Genomic DNA, 17,318 nt, shown 5'->3' with positions numbered 1-17,318 from the left:
GTAATAGAATTCTACACTATGAATGATTTTTCATCACGTTACTAATATTAACCAAGCAAGAAAGCCAGTACAGGAAGACAGAGATCCCCTTAGGCCTAGAATCTTAAAGATGAAGCAAATACCATATGACTTTAACACCTTTTCCTGGTGGTGCTGATCTTGTGGGACCTTATTCAACATCTACTGCTATCATTAACTGTAAGACAAGAGTTCCCACATACGCAGGCAGTGAAATACTCAGCATCTAGACACTGCTGAACAGGGGTATGTGTCTCTGTGGCACAATGTGATCCTACCCTATGTCCAGATTTATCTTTTTGTTATGCACAGGGATAAAAATGCATTGTCATGGTACAGGAGTAGAACATATCTCACAGTCCTCTTACAGAAGCCACCACAGAAAGGCTGGTAGACATCAGGAATCATTTGGGTTTCATCCTTTCTGGAAAGCAATTTGGAGAATTAAAGATGTCCCTATAGTTGAATAAGGGAAGAGCCAAGGAGCAGGATAGAGGGAAGGATGCAGTTCCAAATCATCTGATCATACTCCTGACACACTCTCCTTGCTTAGAAATTGGTTTGCAGATCCTCCTTCCATAGCATCTGTGATTGGGGAAATCCCTTTAATCAACATCATTGGCTAATTATCTGATTCTACCTCAAAGATTGTGAGAATTTTTTAATAGTCACATCTGGAAGTTAATGCTTTATCTAAGCATGTAGGTTTTCTCAGCATAACTAGGAAAGATTTCTCCTGTTCCTCCTCACCAGCCTGGAATATGGAGTACTAGCTCAAACATCCTTCATTCTAGAACAGTTTGGTGTTTTCCTTTTGCAACAGCCCCATACTTCCAGAGCAACAATACTAAGGAGAATCAAGATAGTACCACAAATAAGATGCATACCTGGAAACAAATTATGTTTTGGGTGATTTCCTGGTTAGGGCATGTGTTCCATTACTATTATCTACATCCCTCAAGCTAGTATTTTATTCTTGACATTATGCTACAGTTTTTTCTGTGAGAATGAGAATGAAGCCACCAAGTGAAGCATTTTACATCATCAATCCAATCTTCAGTGGTTGTCTTGGCACAACCCAGGAGGACAGAATTTCTGAAGCTGGATCTCTCTGAGAATCACCACTGAAGAACTTGCTGGTCATTCCTTCCTGTCAGGGCATTGGTTCTAAACCTTCCCTTGCCCTGTCCTAGATCCCCATGGAGGGCCTTTGGAAAAATCCCCTGCACGACCAAACTAGGGAAGAAAAGGGACAGAAACCACAAGCTATGGAAGAAGTCAGGGATGGCAATGACCTATATACTGATCAGAGAAACAGGAAATATCAGGACATCTGAGAGAAAGAGAAGTCTTGAAAATAAGAGCACTGTAATATAACAGGTTGGCATGAGGATTGATTTTCCAAACTAAGAAGACTGGTACTGGGACACAGAAAAAGGCAAACCTTTATCCATTTCCTTTTACCATAGTTTTCACCCATACCAGCAATTTTCTTACCCACTCTTTTTCTGACCTAAGTCTTTCTCACCCCACACATTACTCCATAGTAAGCAATACTTACTTATTCTCAAAGTGATTATCTAAGTCTTTACTGAAGGTTTGGGTCATTCCTCAGGCTTCTGTGGCCTTGCAGACAGGAGGGACATGGTCCTCTAGGAACCCTAAAATGTGTATTTCAGATAGTACACATACCTTGCATGTGTATTTCAGATAGTACAGAGAAAATATAATGGGAATGGAGGTTAAAGGTCTGGACCACACTATCTAAATATGGGAGTAACACATTTTTATGTCAAGATTTGGAAAGGTAACCTTCCTCCTACTATAGAGGTAGGTAGGCTTAGTATATAGAGCAATAGGTGGAATCTAGTACCACTCTCAATTTCTTTTTAATGGCAAAAAGTCTACAAATTAACTGGATTCTTTTCTTTCTCCATTTTCCCCAATTATGGCCTGAAAAGAGAAAAAAATATGTTCTAGAGCATAACCTCAGCAGAAGGTATGTCTCCCTCCTACACTTGAATAGTACAGGCAAAGACTATGACCGATTTTTAGAAAGAATCATTACAAACACACAGCCCTATCTTGTTTATTTTCTCAAACAAAGAATATATATACTTGCAGAGCCAGACTGAATGACAGTGATGATTTGTCCTGAATGATCAAGTCCCATTCTCTACTTGTCTGTCAACATGTCTGCATCATTTCTCACCACTTTATGTGTTTTTCATGAATTTTCCATGCTAAACAAGTTTGTGAACTTTCATCTCCCGAATCTAAAGTAGTGCTTTTGAAGAACACGTTTACCAATGAATTTAGGTAAAGTTTGATGCTCTATCACCTTCAAGTCAAAGTTCCGAAATACTGTAAAGCTCACCAAAATAATTATTCATTAATTTGGTATTAGTTTGAATTTTTAGTATGCTTCCTAGGATATGCTAACTTCCTTTCTGGGCTTAAAATCATAATGTTCCATTACCATGAGATAAGAACCCGTTCCCTACTACTATGCTGAAACTACATAAGAAAACTCACAAAACATCATTTACCATAAACAAAATTATTCATGACTAGTGGAAAGAAATTTTGGAGAGCCAAAACTCAGGCAGATGTAAGAAAGACAGGCAATGGAGTCTCTTGAACTATGTGCTGAGAAAGTGTATTCAAGGTTCAGTTTAGCTTCTATCTGAGTAACTTTGGTCATTAATCTTACTTCAATAGAATTAGCTCAGCCTTTAACTGTTGTTCTCAAAATTTCCTGTTTCCTCCAAAAGCTCTGTAAGGACTGAGTTTGGCCATCTCCATTTAGCAACAAGCTTGAATGGTGTATGCCTGAAGTTAACATGTAAACTGACAAGATGTGCTACAGATCCCAGCTACCACCTACTGTTTCTTCCTCTCTCCATCCTCTTCAGGTGCATTCATCCTCTTGTAGTAGAACAAAGGATTGAGCCCCAAGTATTTTCTGATTATTTGGCAAGGAAACTGAGAGGACAGTTCAAGATTCAGACCCAATATCTCAGCAAGCCAGTGATGGCTTCTATTGGCCCTTGGGATGCACCTCAGTGATCCTGCTTGTGCTTGCAAAGTTGTGATCATTAAACCAGTTTAAGAAGTTTGGGCTGGTGGAGTGCTGTCTACAAATGTTGGCTTCCATTTTGTAATCTTGCTGCCACTGAATGGGAGTGGAATGGAATGGAGGAACACATGATAAGAGTATCTAAGTCATGTTAGCCACTATCAATTCACCTTGGCCACAAAATACTCTGAGAGCCACTTTCTTCCAGTGATATCCACAAGATATTCTTTAACAACCATTCCATTCTGAATTTATGGGTTGTTCTTAAAAGAAGAATGTGATCTGGAGGCAGTTCCTGGGATGGCATAGTTCCTGAACCTAACTGAACAAAAGCAGGAAGTGAACATTACATTGTATGTAACCTCCAAGCTCCTCTTTTACACTGAGTGCGCTTCCTGATACTATACAGCCCTCGAGGTTAAGTGCCTTTGGGACTCATCTCCAAATTGGTCATGTAGTTAAGCCTGTCTTCATCTTGGTCACTGGTCACCACTGATAGCTTGGGATGGTTCACAATCTATGTGGGTCAAGGAGCCTTCAGATGCCGTGGAAGCACTAGGTAGAACGACTGGCCATGTAAGCAGAAAGAGATTTATCATCTAGTGATGTACTAGGTATTCCACTCTCCTATCATATTTCTAGGTCTAGGAATATCCTTAAGAGTAAGTGAAGCCTGGGGTGTGAATATTGTAGGCTGCACTGAACACTAAAGTACCCTGTTTTCTGTTTCATGGGGCCATATTTTAGAATTTGTATTAATCTAGTTGTCTTGTAGTCCAGGATTGATTGATGATCATGGCCACTCACACTTCTTTAAAATGGCATGATTTTAAACAATGTTCTACTCGAAGTACCAGCCTCTGTGACAGTTGTCTTGTGCTACTCATAATTCTCATTGGTTCTACTACTCATTCTCTATACAACCTTTGCCTGTGCCATATACCAGCTTGGGATATCCATGTTCCTTTTCTGTAGGGACTGTAGCAGTGTGATTCTACGTCCTGGACATCTCAAACAACTGGTCCTCTCCTCTACAACACAGTCTGCAAGGAAGTAATAAGTATATAGTTTGGGCCCAGAAGACAGGGATATCCTTGATGCTGTTGTTTCTGCAACCCAGGAAAGGCTTTTGTCTGTTCCTCAGATTCTGCTTTAGACAGTCATAGGCCCTGGTGGTTTGGCTATTCACTGGCCCCAGATCTAACTGAAGGGCCTTCAGTTCCTCCAGGGGTGGCCAGAAAGTTGTAGGTGTTGTCTGGGCTGATCCTGGTTTTCTCTCTTCTGCTTTGTGGTCCCAATTCTCTGAGAGGTGTCCCAGCTCAATCTCAGCCTTCTTTTTTGTTTGCTCCTCAGCCATGTTGTTCTCCAGCTGCTGCCTCTGCCCCAAAATATCCTCAGTAAATGCATCCAACCACTTCATGCTGTCCAGCAGCAGCAGCACCACCAGCACCACCAGTAGTAGCACCACCTCCTCTCCTGGTTGGTACTGTCTCCAACCAGGCCTCAACATAACCAGGAGCTTTCACAGGGGATCCTAAGCCTGGCCCAACCTCCATCATCAGTGGACAGTGCAGAGTTCTCAGAGGCAGGGTCCAATTGGTGTTGGATCATCCTGTTGTACATCCCTGTGCCCACCCATTCCCATTCCTGAGGGCCTCTTCCCCCTACAATTGGGGATAGTCAACTAGCTCCTGCTCTCTCCTTTCCCCCTCTCCTACTGCTCCCCATCTACCAGTGCCCTGGCCTCCCTCCCCTTAAACCATAAGGACTCTCCCTTCCCTCTCCCCATGCTGCTTTCCCCTTGGTGCCACATGTCCACTACTCTCTTAGCATGGTCTCTCATTGCTCACTCCATGTGCCAGTGGCCTCTCCTTATTGCTTGCCACCTGCCCTCCCAACCCCAGTATGCCTGACCTCTCCTGCCACCATGTGTCGCCCCCTTCTTCCCCTCCCTGCTATCTTCTTCTCATGCTGAATCCATCCTCACAGGGTTGCTCCAGTGATTCCTCTTCCTGGGAAGACCCATCAGCCCCCCATTGCCCTCTACTTGCCATTCAGTACCGCTGGTCCGAGACCCTGAAGGAAACAAAGTCTCCAAGGGGCCCACCTTTGCAGAAGCTGGTGGTTGGGGGAGGGACCAGCGCCGCCAGGAAGCCTTCCTGGATTGCTGAGGGCTGAGCGCAGAACTGATACACCTTCACCTGAAGAGAATTTGATTCTTCCTCTTCATTCTGGATCACTGCTATACTGCAGACAGAACCTAGTTCCTCTTCATTAGAAGCAAAGCTGAAAGGCTGACAGGTGTTGGTGGGTCTAGTCTGTAATCCTAGCCACTCAGGAAGCCTTGTCCTGAGGATTGGGTGATTGAAGCCAGCCTGGCAAAAAAGAGGCTTTTCTTGAGACTGGCTCTAGTAAATGATCCTCATAATGCCAACAGATAATGAACTTCGATTAAAGAAGCTTAGGGACAGCCCTGAGCCCTGAGCTCAATCCCCAAACAGGCATGTATACACACACACACACACACACACACACACACACACACACACAGAAGCATAATAAAAAAAAAGGAAAAGGAGGCAAAAAAGGATGACAAAGAGTGATAAGGAAATAGCAAGAGAGACAGAGACACAGAGTCTGGAGTGAAAACTGGAGCAATTGGAATAAATTTTGGGATGTACTCAATAATGTGGACACAGTGTTAATTTCTTAGTTGGATGTCTGCATGATGGTTATATAACATAATGTTATTAGAAGCTGAATGAAGGGTCTCAACTCAGATCAGTGTTAATTAGGGAAAATTCTAGCAATTATAGGCTCAATCCAGATCTCTACTTTGCAAAGGCCTATGAAACAGCTCTCTCCCCCCCTACCAAAAACCCTCATGGACATATTCATTTTATAAAGAAAATGAAAGCATAAATGAAGACAAACAGTGGTACTTGGAACTCTACTCCAGACCACAAATGCTTTACTGCTAAATCAAGTTCAAGCACCTTTTCACCTTCGTCATTTTCAAGGTAGTTTCTCAATTTAGGCCCAGCAAATCTATGCATTTCATGGGTATGCTTTCTCTGTTGCTAGAAAAGACAGGTGAATTCTAATACATCCAACCATTCCAATACATCCAGCCATTGTCATTTGCTTTGAGCTGGGAGAATAGGTACCCACCACTTCACTCTGTCATTCTCAGGAATTTTCATGTCTAGGCTGGCCATGGAACTTCTTCCCTCATCTCTGCCACTCAAGTAGCAAGGAAAAGGAAACCAAATGATTCTAAAGTTCATTGTGATGTAAATATATAATGATACTTTTTTAAAAATTGTTTAATGACGGAGTCACAAATAAATTGTCAGGCTGGACTATTTAAATGACATAACTTTTTTTTTTCTGTGTTGCACATGGTTTTGAACTCAAGGCCTGGGTACTATCTCTGAGTTTTTGTGCTCAAAGCTATTACTTTACCTCTTGGTTTACAGCTCCACTTCTGGGATTCTGGTGATTAATCACAGTTGAGTCTCATAGATTTTTCTGCTGTAGGTGACTTTGAGCCTTGATCCTCAGTTACCAGCATCCTGAGTATGTAGGTTTATTGTTGGGAGTTGCCAGTGCCTGGCTCATAATTTAATATGCTGTTTTTGTTGTTGCTCTTGTACTGAGGTTTTGACTCTTTCTTGAGTTCATACTTTGCCTTTTCACTTATGACTGGTACTCTACCACATGAATCATACATCTATGTACAGTGTTGGACTTTTTGGGCACTACTGACTTCAATCCATAATCCTCAGATTTCAGCATTCGAGGAGGATTACAGGTATATCCCATCACCCGCAGCCCCAAATTTGCTAATATATTTAATGAAATTCAAGTAAAATGTATTATATGTAAATCCACTTTAGAATTTTATCTTTTATGGTTGTGCAAGTCTTTTATTCTTTCCTAGTAAGAAAAATATTGTTCATGCCTGAAAACATTTCTCCATTATTCCTAGGACCAGGAAAATTACTGTCTCATCTTCTTTACCTTATGGTATATGGTAACACTTTTAATTTATAGCTTAAGAGGAAAAGGTTTGATTTATAATATGATGGGTTTCAGCTCTCATGCAGTATTGGATTTCAGTTTTCCAGTTTAGGATTCCTAGCCCCATTCTGGAGCTTAAATCATGGCTTTGGACTTCTCAGCAGGAATTCTACCATTGGAAGCACAGCTCCAACTCGTGTTTTGTATTTTAAGACAGACTTGGCTATGTAATATAGGCTGGCCTGGAATGAGATATGTATGTATCTCTGCCCACACTGGAACTCACAACTTCATATTCCATGGTCCAACTGGGGACTCACAGTATGGGTTGGACTGGGACTCATATCCTCCTGCTTCTGCCTCCTGATGCAGAGATTATTGACACACAAGGAATGGTGGCTTTGAAAGAACATATACATACTCTTTTCTTATGCTTTCACTGTTGTTGGAAATGACTCATCTGAAAAACCTGACTTGCAGGAAAAAAACTTCCTCCATCCAATGTTCTAATCTATGTACAGAATTATCTTTATTATACCAAATAATATAGATATGTTTTTATATATTATACCAGATAATATAGATTAATTTTGTCACAGGGTGTCTTCTTGTCTTTTTTTGTCATGAAGACTCTACATCCCAGTATACTCTAAGCATCTCCAATACCTCAATGTGGCTGAGGCAGTACAATAGACAGCTATAGGCTGGCTTAGGAAAAAAGTGGCATCCTGTATCCAAAACCAAAAGGCTGGTGATAGAACTCAGTGACAGAATACTCTTCAGTGATAGAGCAGTCTTGAATACTGCAAAAGCAAAAACTACAAAACAGGAGTAAAAAGAAGAGGGGAAGGGGGAAAAGGAACAAAACAGGAAAGGAGGGAGAGGACAAACTTCTCTTTACTATTTTCCACTGTCTCTCAACATTTGGTGCCCACCTGCTCTAAGCTTTTGGGATGTGTGCTGGGCTTTTGGAGAGTATATTTGCATTTGTTTCCCTTATGCATCAACCCCAGTGGTAACCATCAAAAGTGTCTTCAAAACATTGCAATTATCCCCAAAGTACATAATATCCATGATAAACCAATGAGCTCCCTTTCCATAGCTTAACATGCTCCTTCCCTCCTCCACAGTTTGGCATGCTCCCTTCCTAGGCAACACTAGGCCCATTTAGGAATGACAGTAAATAATCAGCCTCCTTTTTACCTTAAGGTAGCACTCCTCTGGGGCAGCTGCCACCAAATAAGGCAGCAAGAGCCCCTTAAAGTGACCTTCAGGTCTGGGAAGCTGCAGAGCACCTTATCTACTACTTCAGTAGCAGCCATAAATCCTAGTGTGCCATGATGAAGCCCCTGGTCCATATGTCCACACCAAGGTCTCCACTTTCTAGCCCGTTCTACCTTTTCCTAAGCCTCCTATGTCATACAGGTCACCTCTGACAACTGTCAGCACTTTTCACTCCTCTCTTGTGAGAAGCAGTCTTGCTGGTCCCTTATTGGCAATAAACCTTTTCTTTGTTCTTTGTACCTGGATGTCTGAATGGTTTTCTGGCAAAGTCTAATATGCTCTAACATTGGTGCATTGAATAAGAACTAGTTCTTATCTCTGTGAACTTGCTCTTCTCTCCTCTCTGGAGGGCTGGATTGGAGGCACCTCTGTGGTAGTCATCTTCTCATCCTCAGAGACATGACCCTAGAGACCCATACTCTTGCCAGACACAACCACCACATGGCTTCCTCTTCCCCCCCCCCCCACCCCCGGCCCCCAGTGCTCTCTCATATCCAAATCACTGCCTTTCATTCATCTGCATGGGGTAAGTGGACTTGGAATTCCTATGTGATTTTCTTTCTTTCCTTTTCTGGACTCATGGTGCCAACATTTCTTAACCCACAAAAGCCCTAGTACAGGGCTGCTTGCTTCAAGTCTCCACCTGAAGGCTTAGTATCTGAAGCATGGTCCAGGACCCAGATCTGAGGCTCAGTACACAGGGGTCAGATGACAATCTTACTGGTGTGTCCAGCCTCAGTATTCTTAGGACCATTCTGGGGTCACCTGAATTGATTTGAGCCTCAGGTCATCAGTGGGAAATTCTCAGTTTAAGAACACATCTGACTCCCCCTTGGGGTGTGTACTAGCCAAAATACTCTCTCTCCACTTGGCTCTTGACCTTAAATGCCTATACCTAATACACTTCTGCAACCAAGTATGGCCTAAGTAAGTATGACTTACAGAGGTAATCCAAAGGTGCCAATTAATGGCGCCTTTGATCCCATCATTATTTGGACTTATTTAATTACTGTGAGCACTTGGGAAAGTGGGACCAGATACACTATGTACACACTTTCTCCTCCCTTAGCACTCATCCTTTACTCTGTCTTTTCTGCTTGCTGACACAAGTTATGTTAACAACTAAGCCATATCCTTTAAAAGGCTCCGGAACTTCTGTTTTTGACCATGCTGATGAGAAACCCCCACTTATTGGTGTTCTTCCCCTCCCCGTCTCACCTCCTCTGAGACCACTGCTGTTACGACAATCCCCCTCCCATCTCTAATCTCAACCTCTCCTCCATTCCCTCCTCCCCATTCCATGGCTGTTCCTACTCCTTATGGAAACTACCATAACCCCTTCCCCAGCCAGTGTTCCTCCCATCCATAGCTCCTCCCACAATCACTGTTCCCTGGTCTCCTCTCCCAGCCACTGCTTCTCCCATTCTTTCATTCACAGATCCTCCTCCAGTTCCTCCCACAGTTCCCACTCCTCTAGCCTCAGCCCCTCCAGTCTTTCCTACTACACTACCTAATGTAGCTCCACTCCCCGCTTCAACTCCTTCCAACCTCGCCACCATTGCCATTGGGCCATCTCTTTTTCCAAATGTCCCTATCTTCCCCAAGTCTACCACGAAAGCATCTCTCTCCACACCAAATCCAATTTCACCAATTACTTCATTTATTCATCATTCAGGCCCAAACACTCCTCTTCCGCCCTCCACTCCTATTCTGTTAACACCCTCCCCTTCAAAACTCTACTTCCACATTCCATCCTTTTCCAGGTGCTCCTAGTCCTCTAGTAACTGGCTCTGAAACTAAGACAACTCAGAATGTGGCCAGATGCTGCTTCTTGGGGAGGTAGTGGGAGCTGAAGGAATCATAAGAGTATACACTCCTTTTTCTCTAGGTGACATCAAGGATACAATCCAATTTAGGATCCTACACCACAAACTCAACAACTTTTACTAAAGAGTGTCAATGGCTTTGTCTATCCTACAGCCTCACCTATCATGAAGTTCATACTATACTAACCACTGCCCTCCTACCAGAGGAACAACAATGGTTATGGGAATTGGCTCAGGATCATATACAGAAAACCCACTTAATAAATCAAGACCATCCAGCAGGTACTAAGGCCATTCCAGAAAACAACCCCTATTGGGACTATAACTCCCCACCAAGCATAGATAATAGGGACTGCTTTATTATCTGCCTCCTTGGCTGACTTCTGCAAAGACAACCACACAGCTTTTAACTATGATAAATTAACTCAAGTGGTTCAGGACAAGAAGGAATATCCATCTGCTTTCCTTAACAGCCTCACACAGGCATGTCTCCAGTATACTAACCTGGACCCAGAGACACAGGATGGCCAACAGCTACTAATAAATTATTTTTCTCCAAATGTGCCCTAGATATTAGGGCTAAACTTAAAAAGTTGGAAAAGGGTCCCTTTACCCCTCAAGTGAGTTTCTAGAGGTAGCATTCACAGTATACAATGGAAAAGACAAAAAGGCCCAAAGGATCCAATTCCAGATGCTAGCCCAGGCAATCCACCAAACTGCCCTGTACACTAGAGCTCCCAACAAAGAACCTACAGAGCCTCCAGGGCCCTGCTTCAAATGTGCTGACTGGCCACTAGGAAGGGTCCTGCCCCAGTACTCAATCATGTTCTAAATGTTGCAAAAGGGGATACTGGGCTTTGGACTGTCCTACTAACTCTCAGGGTAGTGGATCATTCATCCCCTCTCCATCTGCTGCAAACCATATAGGACTGACAATAACTCAGTTTTGATGTGGCTCTGGACTCCAACAAGGACCATCAACATGCTGGAGCTGAGGGTAACTGTGATGATGGCAGGTAGCATAATAACTTTTTTTATTGATACTGTAGCTAGGCTGTCAGTATTAACTGAATACTGGGAGCCTACCTACACTGCTTCAACCGCAGTAGTGGGAGTGTAGATTAAACCTTACCTTCCCCAGCAAACACAGCCTCTTTCAAGGCTGTCCACATCTCCCAATCTTTGAACTAAATCCTAATGTCCTCTTCCCCCTTTTGGATGAGACCACATGGCCAAATTTGGTTCAGTCATCTTTTTCTCCATCCGTGAACAAAGTACACACAGTAACCTGTCTTTGATCCACTTTTTCCTTTGTACCTCTCAGCCTCTCATCTCCACCTTTTTCTCTTCTTTCTTCACTGCCTCTTCTCCCTACAGAAGTCAACTCCCAGGTGTGTGGGGGGGGGCGGTGGACAAAATCCGCACACCTGTTAAAAATCTATAAAAAGAAGTCCTTGAACTTTCCATCACAACCATAGTATCTCCTACCTCTCACTAGTCTTAAGGGATTAAAACTTATTATTATTTCCCTCCATTCTAGTGCCATGTTGAAGCCTACAGACTCTCCCTGTAACACCCCATCCTGGAATTAAAAAAAGCCAAATGGAAAATTCAGACTAATACAAGACCTGTGTCCCAACAGTGCAACAGTGGTCCTAATTTATCCTCTTGTCCCAAACCAATGCACCCTCCTTCACACCATATCTTCAAATTCAGTGTACTTCTCAGTACTAGATCTAAAGGATGCATTCTTTTCCCCTGGATCCCAAGTTTTAAGACTTATTTACCAATCTAGACTCACATACACAACTAACATGGATGATCATCTCCCAAGGATTTAGGGAGCATTTAGGATTTTGAACAGGTTTTGAACAGGCCCTAACTCAAGACCTCTCTAAGCTGTCCTTATCCTCTTCATTTATTCTCCAATATGTTGATGACCTCCTCTTAGGCCTGTTGGGACACGAGAAAATGCCATACAACACAATCACTCAATTATTTAGGAGACCTTGGCTACTGAATCACCTCATCCAAAGCTCAGCTGTCACTTATTTGGGAATACATATTGCTCCATCTCACAAGGCCATTACAGTTGAAAGAAAAGGTCCTATAGCAAAACTCCCCACCCCATCCACAAGAGCAGATGTTTCTGTTTGCTCTAGGTGTAGCAGGGTTCTTGAGGGCCTAATTTTTGCAGTCTAGCTAAACCTCTATATAAGGCCATTAAGGGCCCACCACAAGAGCCCTTCCTCCTCCCTATAATATCCCATTTTCACAAGATACAAGAGGCCTGCTTCCCTTCACCTACCTGAACTTTCCTTCCTATTTTCACTTTATGTAATGGGAAATCAAGTTTTCACTTTGGGAACCTTAGGACACCACTTGGGCCCTACATTTGCTCCTGTAGACTATCTCTCTAAAGGTCTGGACACCACTATTAGAGGCTGGGCCCAGTCTTAGAGTGCGGCATCAGACTCATTTCTAATACAGGAATCAAAAAAATTTAACCTTTGGTTCCACCATAACTATCTTCTCTCACCATCATCTGGACCATTTTCTAACATATAAGGGCCTCCAGACCCCCCTGCCCCTGCTCTCATATTCTGTCCATTCTGGTTTCCCTAATGGAAGACATCACCCTCACCTTTAAGATATGTCCTCCAACCACTCTTCTTCTCATCCCAGACCTCACCCCTTCCCCCAAACTCATTCCTATCTAGAGACCTTAGACTTCCTTCTTTCCTGTCCCTCTCATATTCAGGAGGGTCCCTTACTACAGGTTAAACTTGGCTGGTACACAAACAATAGCTCATTCTTTCATGAGGGAAAATGGAGGGCTGGCTATGAATTGTCTCCAACACAGAGATTGTTGAATCTAAACCCCTTCCCTTAAATACTATCAATCAATAGCCAGAGCTACATGCTTTTACACTGGTTCAGGGGCAATTGGTAAATATTCTGTACTGATTCCAAATATGCATTCCATATTCCAATTATCCCATGCAGCCATTTGGAAGGAGAGAGATTTACTAACAACAAAGGGAACAATCATAACCAATGCTTCTCTAATTTCTTCCCTCTTAAAGGCCTTCCTTCTTCCACCTGGGATAGGAATCATTCACTACAAATCCCACCAGTACACCACCACCATAATTGTGGCAGAAAATAACCAGGAACACTCTGTTGCCCAGACTGCTTCCTTTCTCCCTCCCCCAACCCTCCCTAACAGTATTTTCTACCCTACTAGTAACATCATTCAGTCAAGTCAAAAAACTCCCCCTCACCCTACCAGATCCTCCATTACTTACACAAACTTTTCCACCTTAACCAGAAATCTTTAAGGGAGTTCTTAAAAACAGCAGAGAAAAAGAAATACACTATCTTACCACCTCATGTATTATTGTCAAAAATCATACCTTAATGCCCACCATCCCCCTGCCTTTCCAACACATCAGGCTGGGGGACAACTTCCTGCCTCTGACTGGCAGGTTGATTTCAGCCATATGGCCTACATCAAATGTTTTAAATATCTCCTGGTTTTTGTAGACACCTTCTCAGTGTGAGTGGAGGCATTCTGTACATCAAAAAAGACAGCACAAACTGTGGCAGACATCTAACCAAGAAATTATTCCCCATTTTGGAATCCCTACCATATAATAATCTGATAATGGGACTGAATTCAACTCCCAGGTTACTCAGTTAATTTCCAAAGCTCTTAATATTACCTGCCATTTCCATGTCCCTTACTATCCCTAATGGTCAGGCAAAGTGGAAAGAAGTAACTGCTCCTTAAAAAAGTACACTAGCTCAATTAACTCAAGAACTTCATCAGGACTGGGGAAAATTACTTCCCTTTGCCCTTCTACATCTTTGAATTCTTCCAAAAATAACCCTTAACCTATTCTCTTTCTAAATAATGTAACGCCCTCCTATGCTTCTCTCTGGAGTTCTCACCCAACCCTCCCACCCTGTCCCCTCTTCTTAGCCTTCTCCCAGCAGCTCTTTGGAAATATGTAGATACTAGAGCCCCCTCTCCTGAAAAAACTACAACAGGCCCTTAAGAGGTAGGATACCTAGGATATCTATCCTCATCTCACCTACATCCCCTACCTCTTTTGGGGACCTGTAACCTAAATTGATACACCATATGAGATAATTCTGACCACCCCCACAGCAGGTAGGTAATTGCAGCCTGGATTCACATTAGCTAAATTAGGCCCTACAAAGCCCCTTCCTACAAAGCAATTCCTACAGGACCTCTTACTGTTTGCCTGACAAAGACTACAGAGCAGATTCAGCAACTTCATCACCCCCATTCTTGTTCCTATTCCAGAGGACAGAGCAAGCAGCAGAATACAGCCACAACTTTCTTTTTTCTTTTTGCCAGTCATGGGGCTTGAACTCTGGGCCTGGGCGCTGTTCCTCAGCTCTTCAGCTCAAGGCAAGGGCTCTACTGCTTGAGCCACAGCACCACTTCTGGTTTCCAAGTGGTTTATTGGAGATCATAGTCTCACGGACTTTCCTGCCTGGGCTGACCTTGAACCGCTATCCTCAGTTCTCAGCTTCCTGAGTAGCTAGGATTACAGGCGTGAGCCACCAGTGCTTGGCTTCAGCCACAACTTTCTATCTAATAATGAGTAACCCTCCTTTTTTCCTGACAATCCCTGTTGGCTGATCCTACAATTAAGTGAAGTAAGCCAAGCCCAAAGAAACATAGGTCCCATGGTTTCCCTTATTTGCAATATCTAGTATATGTATGAGTCAAGCAGAAAAGGTCAGATAAGTTGATGTTAGGGAAATGAACCCTAAGATATGTATTCAAATGTTTTTTTTTCTTTCATGTGATTGTTTCTAATGCATTTGTAAGATTATTTCTTTGTTGCTTTGTATGTCCCTCCCCCACAGTATAACCCCTGCTTTCACAGTATCTGATGTCAGTATAATTTGTGGAGGGGAAGGGGGAAAACAAATCGTTTAAATAGGGATACAGGTGGACCCATTGCAACAATGAGATGTTATGTCAAAAACGAACTGGTGAGTGGAGAAGGGTGAGAAGACGAGGAGGAATGCATGTGGGGGCAGGGGGAGGATGGGAGGGGGAAACAAAGGAGGTGACTACAATGCTTGAAAAGAAATGTACTCATTATCTTGCTCATGGAATTGTAACCCCTTTGTATAGTATTTTTATAATAAAAAAGAATTTATTGAAATACCTAAGGAATTTTGAATATATATTTCATGAAATTATGAGGTATACTTCTCATCTTGTGCTATTGAAATAAACTCTTATGTGGATGATGGTATTATATGTTCTAATAATCTACAACATTAAATTAATTTAATCAAGTAGGGTTTAATTTCAATTCACCTACAAAGCTGTACATGGGTGAGGTGACTCCATATTTTGAAGAAGAATATTACAGCTTAGAATAATTACTGCAATGATATTATCATGTTAAATTTAAATTACAATAGTCTAGCTATAAAAAAGAGACACTGTGATATTAGGATAAGTGAGGAAACATTTTAATGTATTTAAAGCTAACACTTGTATGAGAATCTATTTAAAGCTAACACTTGTATGAGAATTTAAAATAATCTTACACAGGTATATAGATTTTTAAAAAGGCAAAATGCAAAAATTGCAAAATGCAAAAAAAAAAATGGGAAAATACATAGAAATTTGCTCCAGGTTTGCTGCAAGTCAACATTACCTTAAAATCATATATTTGTTATAGTTAAAATATTTTGCCATTAAAAAAAAAGAATTTAAGGAAGTAGCTCAGGTAGCCAAGACTGGTGTGGAACTTAAAACTCTCCTGCCTTAACCTTCATGGGAGTTAGAATTTCAGACATTACATTGTACCTGATGATCTGCTGGTTCTTTGTATGATGATCTGCAAGTAAGGTTTATTTCTCATAAAATTTCTGAATGGTTACCAATTGTAACACTGCTCACTGAGTATCAGTAAGTAGTAAACCAGAGCAACTGATCAGAGCATCTGATGATAAATTTGTTTTTATATCATGTTCTTCCATCATTTTCTTCTACACAAAGCAATAAACAAAAATGCCACCAACAAATCCTCTATCTAGATTTCAGTGTTACAAAGAAATTAGCAGGTGACTCATGCCGCTAGTCCTAGCTACTCAGGAGGCTGACTAGCTACTCAGAAAGATAAGATCTGAGGAAATAATTTGAAGCCAGACTTGGCAGGAAAATCTCTGAGACCAATATCTCCATTTTTCCACCAAAAACCCAGAAGTAGAGCTGTAGCTCAAATGGCAGAGTTGTAGCCTTGAGCAAAAATGCACAGAGAAAAGACTTGGTGCCTGCACTAGCAAAAGTACAAAGGGAGAGAGGAATTGTTACTGGGAGTAAGAAAGAGGCAGAGAAAGAGAGAGGGGCAGAGCAAGAAAGTTTGATATAAAATTTCTGGAAAATTACAGGTGATAAAAACTGAAGAAATGCAAAACAGAAACAGTAACAGATGAGAATTGTGATTGGTACCTGTTTCAAGCCTGATTGTCATAGGAATTTGTCCATAAACCAGCTACCCAAGTAGTGGAGATCAGGCAGATCACAGATTTAAAGTTTTGAGACCACCAGGACAAAACATTAGCAAGGCTTCTATTATTTCAAGAGAAATGTGTTTTTCTCATTATGATCCCATTACACAGGAGGCAATAGGAGAATCAGTGACAAAAATAAAAATTAAATAAAACGAGAAAAATATATTAAGGTTGATTCCTTCCATTTCAAGAAAAATATCTGCTGTTCCTTAAGATTCATGTACACAGGAAGCAGAGAATCACTAGTGAAAAACAAATGTACAAAGGCGCTTAAGGATATGGCTCAGGTTGTACAGTGTTTCTCATCAAGGACAGGTCCCTGAGTTCAAATCTCAAGGACTTTATGTTTTTTAAAAGAAGACCCTTTTAGGCTAAAAACCAAAATTTACATTAATATCAATATAAAGATTGTTAATAGAAGCCTCACTCTAAAAGTCATACTTACCTTCTCCATCCTCTTTAAACACCAACTCTCTTTTCTGAAATTTATTCTCCTTCTTACCTCTGTGCCTCTT

This window comes from Dipodomys spectabilis, unplaced genomic scaffold (assembly GCF_019054845.1).
Source record: "Dipodomys spectabilis isolate Male_0828 unplaced genomic scaffold, ASM1905484v1 ptg000120l, whole genome shotgun sequence".
Lineage (NCBI taxonomy): Eukaryota > Metazoa > Chordata > Mammalia > Rodentia > Heteromyidae > Dipodomys > Dipodomys spectabilis.
This window is presented reverse-complemented; position numbering follows the sequence as displayed.